This window comes from Pieris napi, chromosome 6 (genome assembly GCF_905475465.1).
Source record: "Pieris napi chromosome 6, ilPieNapi1.2, whole genome shotgun sequence".
NCBI lineage: Eukaryota > Metazoa > Arthropoda > Insecta > Lepidoptera > Pieridae > Pieris > Pieris napi.
This window is the reverse complement of record NC_062239.1, coordinates 1,764,184-1,784,824: the sequence shown is the minus strand read 5'-3', so window position 1 is coordinate 1,784,824 and position 20,641 is coordinate 1,764,184. Positions and strand designations below refer to the sequence as shown.

Here is a 20,641-nt window from a genome sequence, read left to right as displayed (position 1 = left end):
TCTTAGTAATACCTAAGCTTAATTTTGATTATAATTATTTTAATTCTTTACTTAGAGAGCTTAGCTCGCAATTTGTTCCTGATAAATCTTTAAATTCTGTATGTGATACAGTATTCAATAAAGAAAAGAATACATTTGATTACATATATTAATTAATATTGTGTTTTTCTTCATATAAACTTTGATATAAACTGTTCTCTGGGTGAAAAAAACAGTCCTCTGGGTGGCAAAACAGTCCTCTGCCGCATTTTTTTACTAAATTGCCTATAATTCGAAAAATAAGGGAAAATTACAATGGTTTTTTGTTTATATGTATTTATGTTATAACTATCTATCGACTAAACGTATTATATTTTTAATTTTCTAGAAGAATAGGGTTGGGACAACTTTCAATAGACAAGTTTCCAGTTAGTAGAGAAAGGCCCTTTTAATAGTAATTAATAATTTTGTGGATATGTACCTAACATATTTTATAATCAAGCTTTTGCTAGTAGGTATATATATATAGGCCGTTGTTTTGCAATTTTATGAAAAATATTTTATATGGCAGTCATATTATTATTATTATTTATAGTCTGCTGTTATAGTTATTATTATTATTATTTTTTTGTTTTAGTTATTATTATTATTATTATTTTTTGTTTTAGTTATTATTATTTTTATTTTGCGGTTGCTTGTTATGTTCTCAAATAATTGATGTGTAAAATTGGTGAGGTTATATTTTCTTGTATAAGTATTTATGCATACATGTTGTTTTAAAAACTTATAAATAAATTAGGTTTGTTTAAAAAATAACTAGTAAAATTGCACACATTTATAGAACTTTATTTCTTATTACAAAATGATAACTTTTTTACTTTAGAAACTATATACGAACGATATGCACGTCACTATTAGACAGCTGTCCCAATTTTCGTCTTCTAGACTCATTCTGATATGTATCTTTGAAGTCCTTTTAAATTGATTAAACACTCTAATATTTCAAATTTTTTAACTTAGTTTAAGTTATTCACTAGTATTGTAGAAAATTAAGTCAACATAATATTACTTATTGGTCATAATGATAGGTTGTACAATACTTATTACCGTACGATCATTATAATACGTAAGAGGAATTATGCTTTCATAGGCTTTTTGATGTTAATAAATTATTGCAAAAACCTGTTACAGGCCTATGTCTTAACTTGAACTTTGCAAGTCGATTTCCTTGTTTCTATTAATGACAATAATATATTAGTGTTATTAATGTTTAATTATAGTGGTATATATACGATAAGCTTTTAACGCAAAAACTATTTTTTTTTAAATATTATTACACTTTTACCGTATTCCTCCCTTTTCACATCTTATATTATTCATCATAATATATATCATGTTTTATACGAATGCCACTTAGGTCAAATTCGACGTCATCGTACGTCAAGGCAGAATGCAAAATACCATCCGTATCACCTCGACGTCCGTCGTTCCACAACTGAGCGTTTTAAGACAGTTTTCCCGCGCACCACCACTATGTGGAACCCGCTGAATTGTTTCCAAACCAATTCGAATAAAAAAACGAGTGTACCAATTCGTGAATGGCCGGCAACGCACTGGAGAGCCTTCTGGCAATTTAAGTGCCCACGGGCGGCGGTATCACTTAACGTCTGGTGAACCTCCTGCCTGTTTGTCTTCTATTACATTAAAATGTGATGTAATTTGGTGTAACTTATTTTAGCCTCTGATAACTAACCAGGTTCCAGCACTTATATAGGTTGAATAAACTGATGATATTTTTTTTTAATGATAATATTGCTTTAAATTGCAAGTCATATTTAAACAGTTAAGTTTTGAGATACAAGGAAATGTCACACAAATATAATATTAACACGTATTTGTCGCCTTAGTCATATTTATTTGTATTAAATGATACAAATCGCTCATTTAAATTTTAATTAAGTTAATACTAGTGTGAGAAATGTTTTATGAAAACACGTTTTATAAATACAATATTATCACTAGTATTATATATATGAGCAGGATTGGCCTAGTGGCTTCACCGTGCGACTCTCATCTCAGGTCGCAGGTTCGATCCCCGTCTGTGCACCAATGGACTTTCTTTCTATGTGCGCATTTAACATTCGTTCGGACGTTGAAGGAAAATATCGTTAGGAAACTGGCTTGCTGTATAATCAAAGTCAACGTGGTGCGTCAGGAGGCTGATCACCTACTTGCCTATAAGAATAACAAATGATCATAAACCAGATACAGAAATCTGAGGCCTAGACATTAAAAAAAGGTTGTAGCGTCACTGACTTTTTTTATAGTATAGTATTTTACTAATCAATATATATTTTTTAACAGACACACATGAAATACAATATTTAAATTTCTTGTACTGCCTCAATTTTTTATTTATTTACAATCTGCTTAGAGCACATATATTAGTAGCTATAAGTTTACTCGTTCCCTCAATATTGAAGTATTCTAATAAAAAGTCGTTTTTTAATACAATGTACAATAAATACCACCTGGAAAATTGGACTAATTCTTATTATAAAAATGTCTTAAGTAAATTTCCATTCCGACGTCGCGGGTGACATGATAAATCTCCATTTTTAAATGATTGTCATAGGAAACCATGAATAATTTATAGGCAAACCAGAAATGATATCTGACGCATTGAAACTAGAATCTGACATTATTTATTGCACAGCAAGGTATTACAATAAACGATATTCACGATTGGAATTAATTTTAATATGTTGCACGTGATTGTGAAATTGCTTTATATTTACTATGTTTATAAATACTGTTATTTGCTGGAGCTTTTTTGTATAACTTTCCGAGCTGTCTAATTCATTTTCTCAAATGTTATAAGTTTAAGAAAGAAGAGACGAAAGAAGTTTTTAAAATAATTAAAATGTTGAATAAAATTATTTTCCTTTGTAACAGAACTTATGGCCGGTAGGTAGTTCGATGCCTGAGAAAGGTTTTCGTGCATTATAGTTTTATGTAACTAGAATTTAACGATTCTTGATGAAAAAATCTTGCACAAAAAAAATTATACACGAACTTCACGCAGTCAAGGCGAGTGTAGATTAGTGGTTTCGGTTTTATGTATTTCTGCGTCGTATTATAAACCGCTTCCTTTAAGTTTATTAAACTTTATGTTCATACCCACAATTATTCCGAGTACACGAAATAAATGCCTTAGTTTAACCATACCTTTGGTGAGTTAAGGGTCAAATTGTCGTATGAAAAATTACGTATTCTGCAATGAAATTATTATTTATTGCATTGCCGAATTTCAAACTACGGTACTTTGTAGTTCCCTAAAGTGGATTCCGATTGGAGACCACCAGCGTAGATTAATTATTTATTTGTATGTATTATTTTATTTAATCTGTACAGTTGTAAATGTTTGCATGTAAAACAATATTTCTAATGTAAAAATGTGTTTTATTGTCATGTTTCAAATGTTTTGTGATCTACAATTGTTAAGTCACGGACATTCTGCGAAAGCATTATGGTTTGCCAATTATATAACGATTGCATTTGTCGTTATTTGCTTTCGCTTGAAGTACGTGATTTGAAAGATCTATAGCTAAGACGTCGCAGCTCAGAATATTAACTAAACATATTTTTTATGGAATGGAAATTTGATGGAAATTGTCGGAAAGTTCCAAATTTGAAACTTACTTCCTCATTTATATACTATGGTTTGAGTGTGCGACTATCAATTCTAAGGTCGTATGTTCATATAATGGCTGTGCTATGCTCTCTTCTTTGTTATTTTCCATATTCTTCTCTCTTCTATGTGCTTACTTAACACTCGCTCGTACGTTGAAAGAAAATATCGTGAGGATATCGGCCTTTGACTCAAAATTTTATGGTGTCTGTCAGGTATAGAAGACTGATCACCTGATATTACATATGACTGTATAGGCACGTAAAGATTAGAAGCAAGCCAAGGGCAAAAAAACCCCGAATATTAGGGACATTAAGGCAATATTTCCGCCAAAACTTGTATAAAAACAGTCGGCCGATAAGCGTTCGCGATATTGTATGTATGTATGCAAAAAAGTGTTTACAACCTTTTAGGGGTCTCGGATTTCTGTATTTGTTTCTTGATGTTTTTTTTTTTTTCATAATAATCATGGTAGGCCTTTTGTGCATGACGCATATCGATTTTTGAGCCATGCTATTTCTATCACGTTGTTTTCTTTCAAGCTACGAGCGAGTGTTGCACACCTAGAATGAAAAATACATCAAGCCAATTAGGCCAACATTGTTCTATTCTACATGATATAATTACAATTCAAAGTTAATTGTATTAACGTAATATACATTGTATTGTTTTGATCACGTTTAGTTTATTCACGTGTTCTCTTGCGATGTGAAAATCGATTCCGGCCTACACGCTTCTCAAGGTCGTTTTTTGTTTTTTTTTGATTAATGATATGTAAGCCTAGAATAACATTTTTGTTTTGTTATCGGCGATCGTAAACACCTTTATATCCATAGTCGAAGCCATTTGACTTTGACAGTTCTCGTTAATCCGACTCTGAATTTTAATCTTAATGTCCATGGGCAGCGGTATCGCCTAACATAAAATAAGCCTCCTATATTGACCCCTGGTCGAGCTAATTTAAAAAAAAAATTCAACTGTTTTGCCTTTTTGGGAAAACTAGTGTTTTTTTTTTTTTTTTTGAAAAGTTCATACCTTTTTATGCACAGTACCCTATATAATATACATGCGATATCGACTGACCAAAAAGTGTACAAAACTTAGAAATTCTTCACTGCCCTATATTAATTAATGTTATACTAAGCAAACATATTTGCTGTTACTATAAAAAGTTATTTAATATATATAGTCTAATCGATTAAGTGTATTAACTATAATTAGTTGCGTCCTTGACTATTTATGTTTTAACGGAGCTGCTATTGTATGCTAATTAGTTCAACTGGTTTTTAACGTAAAATGTTCTTGTTGTCAAGTATGCGCAGCTGATGACTGCAGGGTACTACGCTTTCAATAGTTCGTCTGTAAACATAGGAATTGCTTTCTTAATAATAATATATACTTTATTAACAACAAACAACTTATCCCAGGCTCCTAAGGTTTTTAATTGTCAGGTCTCAGACAGTTTCATACATTTTCTATATTCATTTTAAAAATAGTAATTACAGATAAGTGACTAACACTTATCTTCTGCCTCGTAATTTAGCTACTTATAAATATATTAATTGTGACTCATTAACTATTGGATTAGCTCTTACATTTTTGTGTATTTTTATTTTTATTTTTAGATTTTACTTTTGGTAGTGTTTTATGTTATTTTTTAAAAATTATTTATGCATTTCTTGTACTTTACACTCTGTAGGTGTTTCTTCTTTTATGGTTCCATACTAAGATTGCCTGGTAGGTCTTGTTACCGATAAGGCCATGTGGAACATGGTGTAATGGTTGCAGCTCCTTACAAACGTTGTAAAACAATAACTTGGCGATTAAAAAGAGTAGCGAAGAGGTTATTGCCAGTTCTTCTCTTACGTTCTTCGTCCTTGATTTGAGAACTGGCAGTAAATGTAAAATTTGAAGAATTTCATATTATTTTTTTTTTTTTGACGTTCATATGTGTACATTGTGCTACCTATATGAATAAATTATTTTGAATTGTAATAGAAATTCATATTATTATTACTATTATTAAAGCTTTATTTAATCATATAAAGAAAATCATATAATAAGCCTTTATCACAACAAGTTTACATATATGAAAAAAGATACAATATACATATATACAGTTTTGTTATTCCAAGATGCGGCCACGGTCCGGGTGAAGGCCTCATACATTTCCACACTATTTAATTTTTTTCTCAATTTTTGTCAGCTAACCTTGCGTTGTCGACATTCTTATGCGCAGCTATTCTTTCTTTCTATAGTATCTTTTAGTTGTCCATATAATAGATGTGTAATTGAAAAGTTTTGAGTAGTTTTTGTCTTCAGAAAGTCAGAGAATGAAAATTGAAATGAAAATTTATGTATTTTATATGTGACTAGCGGCCCGTCCCGCCTTCGCACAGATGGACTATTATTTTTTAAACATTTTTTGTAATATTGATATGTTATTTAATATTGTGGAACATTTTTTTTTCTATTATCAATAGTTTTCGCAGCACATGCGATGAAAGATATTTTAGTATTCAAATGGTGAAAGAATTTTTTAAATCGGTCCAGTACATTACGAGCCATTTCGTTACATACACACTTACATACAAATCTTTCCTCTTTATAATATTAGTATAGATTACACACATTTCGATAAGTGAGTTATAATAATACAATGAATTTGTATGACCATTATGTGGAAATGTCAATTTACATATTGTTTGTTAAATCAAAGTTTCATGTGAGAGAAAGGGAAGTTCTTCAAGGCCAAAGATGAATCGGTGACAGAAATAACTTCACAATATCCTTTATATGCGAATATAGGGTGACATTTTAGGTCAAATCGCCTTTGTTAAGGGAAACAATGAATTGTTATATTTGCGTTGACTATTTATATATACTTATCTAAATATGTACATACATTACAATTTTTATTTTTTGCTTTTGAGTAAAAGATATTTAAAAAATAAATAAATCAGTGGCGCTACAACCTCTTTAGGTCGTGGCCTCAGATTTCTGAATCTGTTTCATGATCCTTTTTTAATCTAATAGGTAGGTAAGTAGGTTATCAGCCTCCAGTGCCTGACACACGCCGTCGACTTTTTGTGTCTAAAGTCGGAAACACACGTGTCGTGAGTCGTGACGCACCAGAAGCATATTGGTTTCATACATTTAATATTATTAGAAACATATTTGCATGTTGTGTCGTGTCACAACACGTTCTGTCTAATCATATTAAAATATGCTTCTGGCGCGTCACGACACGCCACGACACGTAAGTGTGTTTTCGACTTAAGACATGACGGTTTCCTCACGATGTTTTCCTTCACCGTTCGAACAAATGTTAAATGCGCACATAGAAAGAAAGTTCATTGGTGCACAGCCGGGGATCGAACCTACGACTTCAGGTATGAGAGTCGCACGCTGAAGCCACTAGGCCAACACTGCTATTAACTAAAAGATATTTACAAAGAGAATAATATAATTATCCATTCTCTCAAACAACGTGTACCATAAAAAAATTGTGTAATAATTACAAATCTCTCAAATTAATAAAAAAATTGCGAAAATAATTAGATAACCTTTACTTTTATTCGATAAGGCACGGTTAATAAAGTGTGGTAATAGTAAGACAAAAGGTAGCGAAATGCCGGTCAAAGTCGTTTCTCACGTTAAACGTAGCCTAATTCACATAAAACGTCAAAGCTATCGAAAAATGCTCGTATGGGTATATTAATTATTGAAATGCGGAGTATTTAAATTATAATTATTTTATTACGACAAAAAAATTTGCTTATTTATACTTTTTTTTAATTGCCATGCCTTATTTTACATTGCTCTTTTCTTGAAGGACACTAAGTTGAATTAGTTCGTAAATACTTTAGTGAGCAGATGGTACCACATAGAGGTGGTGCGCGGCAAAAACTACTACATACTATATATCAGCCCACTACCGAATATATCCAGCTCCGGATAAGCACCGTTCAATCCGTTAAAATCGCGAAGAATTCGAAAGAGAGGTGCCTCAACTAGGTTGGTTTTTACAGAAGGAATTTGAAAAATATTGCTGATTTTAGACCTAGGGAATGAGTCGCATTGTTCGAGAATCTAAAGATTAAAGTCGTCAACGTGAATAATGTCAATGATTCTACGAATTCCAACTCTGCATCGGTACATTGGCGTGATCTCGTGCGATTGAGATTCATTAATGCATTTGGAATCGTCGGGATCTCAATACATTAATTAACGTATATTTAAATTAACTTAATTTTAGTTTTACTTCTATTATAACTTTAGTTATACTGGTCATATGTCTTATACATTGCAGTTGGTACTTTTACTTAATTATATGAGAATTTTCTCAAGTACGCGGATAAATATGTTATATATAATCATCCATAATTGTATATAATAGAAATTATTGCCATATTTCAAGCGTAGTTATTAAATGTAATCTCACGTCTCATGTTTCCTTGTTCCGTGTTATGCTATTTTGAATTGCATTCGGATGCCATTAGCAGCGACGTCAGTACGTACAATTACTTAATTGAACGTAGGAAGTAATATTATTTTTGTCTTCAATAGTTTAGAAGAAAATGAATTCCTTTAATGTGAAAACTATAGGGGGATCTTTATCAGGGCAGCCGGTCGGTAGCCGTAGCGGTCAAAGACGGTTGCCCATTTAAACTGAATAAAGTAGTGCTTTAGCTCTGATAAGGTAATTGTTACTTATTGTTGTTAATTTCATAAATTATTAATTACCAGCGCAGCACTTTATGCGAAAAGTAAAATATTACTAAAAGTGTAGAGCAAAGATCATAGCTTAACTTGATTGTTTTCTTCATTTGGTGTTTCAAATGACTGCTTTAAGCTACTTTTTTTTATTGCGTTTACAGTTGCTAACTGTCAGGTGTGCTGGCGGTTAGCTCTGTAAAAAATATTTGTTTTATATTAGTCCTTTGTTGTTGAATAATTAGCTTGGTAAATGATTCGTCTCAGAGCAATTAAATGTATTTTATTGCATAGGTATCCTAGCATATCGCAATGTCACCTTTTTATAGTTAAGTCACTAATTGGTTAAAAACGTGGTTTATGAGGGACGAAAAACAACGCCTTTTTTTGTTTAATTACAAAATACCAGCATCCGGCTTTATATAATTTTATATTCTTGACTTTGCAAGTAAATGTTGTTTTATATATTTAATACAACAAAAAATACACAATTGTTTATTAAATTTTTATATAGACCTTATTGATAGCGACGGCAGTGTTAAACATATATACTTATATTTAAATGCTGCAATATGCTATAGAATAAGTTTCATATAGACATATTATTATTTTGATAAATTATCATACTATACACTAGCTTTTTCTATAATGGAGGTGATTTTTTTTAACAAATGGCAAGTGAGCCACAGTCGTCTTCATACTATGTGAATAAATATAGAACGTTTATTTAAGTATAATAAAAAGTTGGCGCCTGGTAGATAGTACCGGTGACCCCAGAGCTGGTGCTTTCTTCGCTCAACAAATAAGTATCGCAATACAGCGAGGGAATGCTGCCATCGTTAAAGGTACACTGCCACAGGCAACAAACTTTTTAAATTTGTTTTAATTTTCTATTTTTGTAGTTTTTTATTACTTTGTAGGATATGAAAATTGTAAATACTGTATATTTGATTGTTATGTTTAGGTTTTTATATAGATAATATACATAAATAACAGAATTATATATCTTCCATTTTGAAGATTAAGAAGTCTTGTCTGTAATTCAAATAATCGTAGCCTTTATCCAGTGCGTGTGAAACTGCAGGCACAAGCTAGTACTGTTTATTTGCGAGTCTAGAACGTTTATGAGGCTTCATCAGCGTCATTTACTATGCTAAACCCGTAACATTTATGAAATAAGATCAGCTTAAGAATATCATATAACCAAAGGTCAAACTCCTTTCTGTATATGATACATATTGTATCGAAGTATATCCCAAACATAAATTGCATATAAGCAAAGAAAATGTTATCAGCAAGTATAATCTGTAAAAGTTCAATATTAAATGTTATTGAACGGAATTTGAAAAATTCCGTTGAAGTTTGTTTTAATTAAGAGATTTATTAAATGATAGTAATACTTATAATATAATTCCAAAGAGGAGCAGTGGCCTAGTGGCTTAAGCGTGTACCTCCCAACACATAGGGCAAGATCTATAGAGCGCACTTAGACTTAGCTCAAGCTTTACTTACGAAAAGCTTTGCTTAGTGTACACTAAGCATAAACTATGATTTAGTATTTATAGACATTTTAACGTTGAGATTAAGCTAAGCACAAGCTAAGACAGAAAATGACAAAATACAAATTGATGTTTAATTTCATGGAATACCTTCTTTATTATCCTTTAAAGAAGTATAACAATAACAAATATTTAAACGTCTAAATCGGTACACATCAATCTTCTATTTATTGGTTTGGTTATATTTTGAATTTTTTTGTTGCTTGTCAATGTCAACATATGCCAGTGACAGATACGATATCACACCAGTTATTTTTAAGATCTCGCAAATTAGTAAATAGTAATTGTAAGTAAATTTTAAACCATTATTTTTGTTAGGCTTATAGTCAAAGGTTTTGGTAAGTCGTCGATTTCGTGGACTTGAGATAAAGCTAAGCTAGCACTCAGAGAGATTCGCAGTTTGCTCTATAAATACCGACTGTGACTTAACTCGAAAGTTAAGTCTGAGCAAAGTCTAAGTGCACTCTATAGATCTTGCCCTTTCTTCGTGCGTTTAAATAGCGCCTTGCCTTCTAAGAATAATAATCACGAAACAGATATAAAAATCTGAGGCGAAAACTTAGAGGTTGTCTCGCCACACATTTTTATTAGTTTGCTGTTTTGTTTTGTGTTGAATGATCCATATTTAAAGGAAGGCTGTTCTATATAATATCTCGATATACGGAAATAACTCCGGAGCACAGCTCGATGGAAAGTAGTTTCATTCGTATTTCCTTCGCCAAGTCGAAACAGTTCAGGCATGCAAATTAGTTGTGAATAAAACTAGAAACATGAATTTTTAAACTCACTAAATAATTCTCTATTTGTTTCATGATCATTTGTCAATCTAATAGGCAAGTAGGTAATCCACTAAAACGGGTCGTTGCTAGGTTAATTATTTACGTAACGTAAGGACTGAATAAATTAACCGACTTGGTATTTTATTTTTACAATTTATGTTATTGATGGCATGCGCTATTTAGATGTTCTACAGTTAATTTGTCACTGTATACAATGCAAGTGAAACTGTTTGAACAGCTCTCGTATTGTTCGAAACACAATTTGCACTTTCACGATGATTCATTGCAAGTGAAATGTATTGCAAGGAAAGCTTAATTTAATCATACGTAAAGTTAAATGACGCACTTCATTGTTATTAATATTGCGTAGGTACCTTCGTTCCACGTATTTGGAAAATTATTGAAACTATTATATTAGTTATTGTTACTGTTCCATTGTTGAGATCGTTATTAAGTTTTAGAGAATTTATTAATTACTTTGATAATTGATTTTAAACTTTAAAGCTTTCACATCAATTATTATGATTAACAGTTAGATAAAGAGTAATTATATATACTTACCTTATTCAGTTGTGATCTCTAATCAGTAGTAGTCTTCAATTAATTTTTTTAATTTATATTTTTTGCTGACATGTTTTAAAGGGTTAAAATTTTTCTTTTTCTGTATATCCATTTTTGATGATTACTATTACGTATAGGTTAAGAATATTGTACTTTTGTGTTATTAAATATATAGAAAACTTTTATGTCATACTTGACATCAACAGACTATGTGTAGACAGTAGATTGTTTCTTTGGAATTAAAATTTATTAAAAAAAAAACTTATTTTACGTCCCTAATTATACTATATGATCACTACAAGTTTTAATATTTCTAGAATAAATTTTCCTATTCTGATTTAAAAAAATACTGTCGCCTCTAAAATAGTGTTTTTCTCCTTTGAAAAACAAACGGCTGTTTCACTAAGCCATAAAGCATTTCTAAACGTTTATTTAAATGTCGTATTTAAATTTAAAGTAATACTTTACATGTTATTAAGCCTAGGAAGCCGTATTTTTTCAACTTATTATAGAAAAATCTGTTCTATTTTAAATACCTATATTATGTCATAATGAACTTGTAAGCGTACATTATAATAACAAATATGACGCGCAGAGAGATTACTATGAAATCTCTATTAGGTACTATAGAGTATAGACTATATCATTATATAACTATATCACTATATCAAATAGTCGGCAGAAAACGCTGCAGTCGGTGTCTAAGTTTTATCTATACAGCAAATAAACAGCTGGTATATATAAATCTTCGGTGCATGTGTTCGTAATTAAACTCCTTAACGGCTGGACAGATTTTGATGAAATTTTTTGTGTGTTCAATTGGAGTCGAGTATGATTTACATTATTAGTTTTTTGACGTGATAACGTCTTTAAAATCGTTTTAGTCGGGTGACATGTTCAGAAACTTGTGTCACACCAAAACCTCACGAGCGCGATCGCAGGTATAACGAGAGAGAGACGGACCGATCTCCCGTCTCATCTCACTCTAGCGGCATACAAACGAATGGAGATTTTCTCGTGCGGTTAAGTTTTCGTTGAATGTTTAACAGTGAAACAAAATGTGAAGTGCAAGTGAAGTGTTACAACAATTGCAAAAAAAAAGGTGAATAAAATAAAATAGCCTACTTACTAACAATTAACATTCTTGAATAAACTTGTAAAAGTAATGAAAGATGGAAAAAAGACACGTGTAAACAAACGAAATTTAGAGGTTATGTTATGATAAAAAACTTGTATCACCAATAAGACGTTATCACGTAAACATCTCGATCGTAAACCTACTTTACAAACAACCAATACAAGTTTTTTTTTTGTATGTAAGAAGTCTGTCAACGACAACAAGACAACGTCTGTCGGATCCAACTTTACTGCGATTAATTATTGTTAGTTTGCAACAAATAAACTCAGGATTGGGCCGATTTCACTATTAAAATGCTAAAAATTTATTCACTTTAAAATCCTTGATATGTTATTGAATACATTTGTATATTTGTAAAAATAAACGTTCAGCCGCAATAGTTTATCTAAAGATCGATACGTTAATTTTGGTCTATACAAATATAACTGTGTATTTACGTGTCCAAAATCGGTAAAATACTATTTTCGAGACGTTTCGTAAAACAAGATTCTGAATATAATCAAGTCTAAAGGTTATGACAAGGGTAAACGAAGTTCGCAACTACGCAGACACCGAAAATAATATTAAAACGATCAATATCTCTTGGGCGTATTTTTGTGAAATTGTAAAGTGACATGTTGTTCGTAAATGTAATTAGGTACTAGAAGATATTTGTTCTCATAACGTCACAATAGTACTAGGTTGTATTATAATGATAAGGTTTCGATTTGGGCCTTATTTTGGTATATACGACATAGCGACAGCGGCCAACGTATACTTCTTTTACGTACTTAATCAGTGGCGCTACAACCTCTTTAGGTCTGGACCACAGATTTATGAATCTGTTTCATGATCATTTTTCAATCTAATAGGCAAGTAGGTGATCAGCCTAATCAGATCTAAGGCATGCCGGTTTCCTCACGATGTTTTCCTTCACCGTTCGAGCGAATGTTAAATGCGCACATTGACAGAAAGTCCATTGGTGCACAGCCGGGGATCGAACCTACGACCTCAGGGATGACAGTCGCACGCTGAAGCAACTAGGCCAACACTAGTCGTGTTAAATTTAAACGTGATTGGTCAATTGAATACATGTTTCACAGTACATGTACTATAGTTAATTATACAGGAATGCTTAAGCATGATACTGGCGCCACAATTTCTAACAATAACTGTAATGAATACCTGACAATACCATTAAGTATTGATATCGATCACGCTTAGAAAGTCACTTTCGATTGTATTCTAGGTCATTAGGTTTATAAAGCACTTTCCATTTGAATTATATTTTACAAGTAAAACATGGCGAGTATTTTGTAATTTCTAAATATTAAGAATTCGTTTTTCTATTGGGATATTTAGCAAAAATAACGCCTGACTTTTTATGCGTAGTAAGAAGACACTGCGCAAAATTTGCTAAAATAAATTGTGTGTGTTGTGTGAAGTTATACTGGCAGTGTGGCATCGCGTCTACTTGTGTGGACACGTTAGCGCCGTCTCACCTCCCTCGGACAAGCAAAAAAGCTGGGGCGGCCGCAGAACAGGCGGAAAAAAATTAACGTCACAACTAGAGTATTGTCTCGATTTTGTTCCGTTTGGAGTAGAGACTCTTGGGCCGTGGGGTTCAAGTGCACAGGCACTAATTAAAGATTTAAGTTGGCGCCTCGCAAATAGTACCGGTGACCCCAGAGCTGGTGCTTTCCTCGCTGAACGAATAAGTATCTCGCTGGCAGTATTTCTGATAGATGTTAATGATGCACTGCCACGGGGACCAAACTTTTTAAATTTGTTTTGATTTTCTATTGTATTAATGTTTAATGATTAATATAATTATTAAGAAAAATTTAAATACTGTAGTAATATTTATTATTAATAATGTAACTAATTAAAATATTTATGGTAAGTAAATATAAATTTGCAATATATTATTTGACTTACTTCATATAATTTGCCATATTAATAATGTAAGCTATTCCGCGATTACACTTTTTATCCTGAAATTGCTAAGATTTTTTTTCTTATACGTATTAAATTTTTCTTTACAAAAGTAGTCCTAGAAAGGTGATATACAATCTATTATCGCTTCGTATATCGTAAAAGGAAAATATTGCTTATAACCGAAAATTCTGCCTGTAGCGGTCTATATATATTTATTAATGGTATCTTCTATATTAAAATATGTATGTAAATAACTCTCTCGCCGACGAAAAGCACTAGAGTAGATAATGCAAAAAAAATTTTTTATATGAAATTAAAAGTTTTATTTCGATATTATTACATTTATTTTTCCACTATTTGTAAGTATAGTTAAACAGAGAGCCGGTTTAAGTAGAAAATTGGCTTCGACAACCGTTGGTTATGAAACCGGAAAGCTTCTGTGAAACAGATATTGCCTGTGAAAGGGCCTGATTTAGATATTTCGAAAGCTGGTACTTTCGTTTTGAAGTGGGTTGCTATCAACGCAATATATTAGATTGTGTAATGTGCTAGGTTCCTTGTTCTGAGGGCTGAGCTACTTGGCACCTCAAAATTATTTATCGATTGGTCTGTAGGCGAAACTTGGTTTTATTGAAGCAAATAATATTTCCTTTATTTTCTATGAAACTTATTAACTTAGTACACTTTTGCATAAGTTTTTTTATATAAAACAGGAGGCTCATCTAATGTTAAATGATACTGCTCATGTCGGAAGCCTCGGTAATGCGTTGCCGGACTTTTAAGGATTAGTACGCTCTACGTTGAATTATTTTAAAAATCACGCAGTCTGCCATGTCCAATCGAATGCAAATGTCAAAAAACCCTTATCGTATCTTGTGATATTTTGCTAACCATTTTTTAACAGGCGGCTAAATTTCAATGGAGATTGTTTTATCTCTGCTGTCAGACTTCAATGTGTACGTAGTGTATGTGTGTGTAACATACATTACGTACACATTAGCGAAAAAATATTTGATATATAGGTCAGCCAACAAATTTGCACCTTAATATATTTAAACAGACTACAAGGAATGGGTCTGCCATTTACAGGGAAAGATCTTTTGCTTAATAAGCTCCTTATTAAACCTTTCCGTGGACCCAGGCACCGACTGATAACGCTGCAGCCCAATATATAATCTGTCCTTATCATTTTTGGGTTCATTTATAAACACGTTATTGATTTATGTGCTAATACGTATTACGTGCGGTCAAGATTAATTATTAAATTATATAATGATTTCATTATATTTAAATGTAAAGGTGAGTGAAGGTAATCGCGTATCACGATTACATTAAATATTTCGTAACATAAGATTAGGAAGAGGAAACATTGTAATTAAAGCGTTATGAATCATAAAATTTAATTGTATGGCAAACGTATATATGTTTCTTTTAGGCGACGAGATTGTCAAAATATGAAATAGGGTGGAAAAAGTTTAATCAGACCTTCACCTGAACGGAGATCGCATCTTAGAATAACAAAATGCCATCAAAAACTTAACTTGTAAGAAAACCAAGTCTTGCAACTTGAGATCCATGTATTACCAAGTTGGTTAATTTATTCAGTATCTACTTAAGGAACCTTCTGTCTTAAGTTATTACGTAATTAGCGAACCTAACAACATCTTACAGTGTCTTACTGCATCTTATAGATTTCGTGGGCTTTTTTTTGTATATTGTATGTAAACTAAACGTGAACTACACACTAGCGGACCCGACAGATGTTGTCCTATCTTAACTATGAATATTGATTTCAAATTGGTATAATTAACTAAAAAAACATTTCAGAAACAAAGTGTTTATTATTCTAATGCTTTATGTAACAGCCATTCTTTGTTTGTTTTTCTGGCTTGTATATAATTATTTTATATGTATTTTATCAATATAATAACTCCGATCGAAGCATTTGTTTGAACGATATTTATTGTTCTTACATCCTCTTTGACGATATTTGCAGCACGCATTCTGTCAATATTATGTCAAACGCCATATGGTTACATCAAAAATGTTTGAATTGTATGGTGGTTAAGTTTCTAATGTACCGCGCATTTTCTAAATTTTTAATTAAAGATTATCATATGTAATAACTCTTATAGTAATAATTATAAGCGTAGATAATTGACGTGCCGATGTCAAACTTAGCCCTACCGTCGAATTAAAATAATTGTAATACCCCATTAAAATACCGTAATTGGTATTTACAAAGAATTGTTATTATTCCAATTAATTTCGCTTCAAAAAACACACGAACAAGGAAAGTGGGCAAATTGTTATGTCGGTATTTTTTCAATTAAAATGTAATTTCCATATTAGTTACACCTTTTTTGCAAAAGAAAGCAGTGACATTAAGACAAATTGCATTTCCTCTGCGAATTATTGTTGTTGGTATTCAACAAAAATCTTAACGACCAACGAAATGATTACAGTCAATTTCAATAACTGTCGATTTTTAACTGAATTCAAACTGAAGGAGGTTATCAATTCCGTGTGTAATTTTTTGCTGCTGTCATGTTTGTATATGAATAAATATTATTTTTGTTTCTATAAAACTCTACAACATCCAATATTCTATTTTATTTATGAATATATTTGTTGCCTAATAAATAGCTCTTCCATCCGTGTCCGGATAGACGCGTGAATAACGAGAGAACGCGCGTCTCTCTGATGTTAATTAATAAAAAATAAATTGTATTTTATACTTTATAGAGTATTTTAGAGTCGGTTATTTTTGGTAAAAAGGCATTTGTTTTGGAAAGGCGAAGATTACACTGGCTGAAACTGTATTATAGCAGTAAGAAAAATCAACTATTAACCTTATATTACATGGACTACATTTTTGTGTATTTGTTACTATGGTTTCCATGTAATTAAAGTAAGCCAAATAAATTTTTACTCAGTTCGTTACTATGGTAACTATTTATATGAAAAATATGTACAATCCTATTCGGTCTTAACAAAAATTATTCTAAAGGTCCCTATTAGTGAGAGAATATTTTTGCAGGAAGTTGTGTCGGAAGGGCATATATATAGCACACTCAACAAATATATAATAGAACATAATATACTTATTCGTCTATATTAACCTGTTTTCACTAAAGCAAAGCACCTTCTGTTAATAAATTATAATAAATAATAAAAATTATAAAGAAAGATGAGACAAGAAAATTCTAACGAAAGTAACTTCTTACTGTCCGGTACACTCTTGACACAGCGGTCGTGATCGCTGTGAAGTAGTGGTAACAGAAGGGGCAGATGTGATGAGCTTCACGACATTTCGCCATAGTTGCCTATTAGAGGTCATCCTGCTCTACTGATTGAGTGAATCTCCTACGGCAGACTTGATTTGGTCGGTCCAGTTTTGTCTAGCGCCTTCCACCTACCCCTGGACGACAAGGCGTTCTATGGACCGATACCACGCCGAGATACGTGTCCGAAGATTATATGGATGCGAGATTGTACTGTTGAAAACAGACGCTGTTTAATACCGAGTTCTGGAAGTATCGAGAAGTTTGTACGAAACTCGGTCTACGAAACCCCAAGCAAAGACTAAGAAAGTAACTTACAGGTTTAAAAAAGGACAAAATATTAGAATGTTTAAGCGACCGTGTAGTTGATTAAGTATTAACGTAGTTCTGGTACATTTTTTACAAGCCATATAATACCATTTTAATGAATCGTAAAGATGTCTAGCTGTTCCGGGCATTACGATTCTATTAACCTTTTCTTGACCGCTTAAAAGGTTAAAATACAACGGAGTATTCTTTCCCAATCGTTAAGTGAGTTGTTTTTCTGCTTATCAAACCTCAGTGTTTGTTATTAATAGTTTTATTTAAACATAACTTCAATACATATATAAGTATATAAACACAATGCAATGTACCTAGTAAAATGTTTACGAGCTAACCCTAGCTTTAAAGACTTTCCATTTTACAGGAAAAAGGGAATTTCCCGTATATCGATTCACAATAGTTACCAATACTGCAGGGTTTCCACAGCTTAAAGCCCTACAAGTAACTTGGGTTATGTAGGCATCGTGTGTCGCACAACGATGGAAAGGCAATAGAAAATTACGCAATTATCTTGTGTAACCGGAGTGAAAGAGGATTCTTGCAGTGTTGCACTCGACACAGACGCGGTCGGTTGCCTGCGGTTCGACCCACTTTCGGTACATGATCGTGTTCTCATAATCAAAATTTTATATAATTCGAATTGTGGTAGTTCCGAATACACGCGCGTTTTATTAGTACTACGCCTCCGTTTGTTTCAAGACACTATAAGCTATATTATGTTTATATCTGTTTTAACTGTTTAAATAATTGACAGTTTCATTAACATTCGGATATTGGTTTATACGTTTTAGTTATGGACTTAAGTATACAGTCAGTGTGTATTTTAAACAATTTAATGAAAACCCGAAGGACTAAAGGAAAAATGTTACACGTTAAAATAAATTAAAATCTGTTACTAATATATAACATATACATCAATTTGTAATATTTACTATTTAACAAACGGGAAGTGTCGAAATATGTGTATTATAGCATTTTGTAGCTAATGTTGCAAAATATGTCGTCACCACGACTGGCTAGAAAGTGCAACCTTACTCGACCGTAAACAATGCATTCTAATGCATTTTGTGTATCTATTTAAATATAGATGTTTTTGTAAATGATTTAGTGGAGTTGAAAATGTGGACGGAATACTATTTATTTTGCGATATAAAGTCGCTCTCTCGACCCGGAAGTAAGTTGCCGGCGAGGATAAATTACTTAATAATTCAGTGAATTGGTAGCTATAGCTATCAAGAAGTTATTTCAATTTTTATTTAAAATAGTTACATACAATATAATTTTACCAAGATTTGTTTCGTATTGACACATTCGTGTAATATCTATTAATTAATAATGTTTCCAATGCTTCATAATCTAATTTAATTTGATTTTGATTTACTTTTAATTAGTTGAAAACAATAAATATTTAGTCTTTATTGCATAGTCTTGTTTAGACAATCTCAAAGTAATTGTTTACTTGCAAATCAATACCATTCCAATTATAGTCAATGTCAAAATTCATTTATTCATATAGGTAACACAATGTACACTTATGAGCGTCAAAAAAGAAATATACATAAATACTTCTAATTTTACATTTATTATCTCTTATTTAAACTGACGAATTATCGTGTTTATTGACGTCTGCTGTTAATAGCATAAGTGATTTACGGTCTAGTTCGTAGAAAAAATACTAAAACAGATACAGTGAAAACAGATACAGTACTACACATTTAAATAGAACTTCCTATTATATAAATGTTTTGCTGGTGACAGCATTAGACGATTCAAATGGCATAATGTGATAAATTCGCGTATATATGTTAATTTGTCCGGATCCGGATTTGGCTTATTTAAACATTTTAAGTGATTAAATTGACGTTATACCAGGACGTATCTCAACGCATATAGGAGTAATTTTGACCAAAAATAATTGATCAAACCGCATAGTCGTTTCCTTTAGTTAACAGATTATTTTTTAAACGGCCAATACTATTTTATTGAGCACTATCTTAGGATGTACGGTGTGTACTCTATTTACCCACTTATTTAATCTTAAGTCTTAAGTTTATCGCCGCCCATGGCAAGTGCGTACAGGCACTTAAATAGGTACTCTTTTCTAGAAGGCCCCTAACTGGTAACGATTCTATAATACCTGCAAAAATATATTGCTTGCAAATGGTTTATATAAGCAATTTCAAAAATATCTCCGATGAAATAAAACTTGGTCGCGAAGTTCAGTCGCGTGATACGGAACGGAACGTGATTATATTCAAATAGATTCACGTTTTTGAAATATCGGTTATGAAGTCTTCTCATTGAAACTGTATGTAACCAAAATATTACTTTTATAGAAATTTTAATAAACCCATTGTCGCTACAATCTTGGTCCCGGATTTTTGTATGAAATGCTGCATATTTTTTTTATATATTTATAAACACGTAGCCTTCTGTGCCTCATAAACCGTGTCGATTGTTGGGTATACGGTCTTCTTATACTATTTTCTTTCACCGTACGAGTAAGTGTTGAATGCGAATAGGCAGAAAAGTCCATTGGTACACAGCAGTGTTTGACGTGACAGGACTACGTGGCCAGGCTCACAAGTTTCTTAAAACAATTTTAATTTAATTTATATATTACGTGTATATAACATTTGAGATTTTTTTTGTAATCTCCTTGATTAATAAAACCTATTTATAAGGAACAAACA

At 31.9% G+C, this 20,641-nt stretch overlaps 1 protein-coding gene across 3 annotated transcripts in view; it reads left to right on the top strand.

The window, feature by feature from the left end:
* Positions 1–20,641, top strand: part of LOC125050172 (protein fem-1 homolog CG6966) — an 84,325-nt gene that overhangs the window by 43,100 nt on the left and 20,584 nt on the right. The window contains exon 1 of one of the 3 annotated variants that reach the window (XM_047649814.1): positions 18,442–18,544. The exons of 1 other annotated variant lie outside the window; for it this stretch is intronic. The gene's annotated coding sequence lies outside the window, so the exon portion shown is untranslated. Of the gene's footprint in view, positions 1–18,441; positions 18,545–20,641 lie in introns of those variants that run through there. One more of the 3 variants, XM_047649816.1, reaches the window with a different exon arrangement.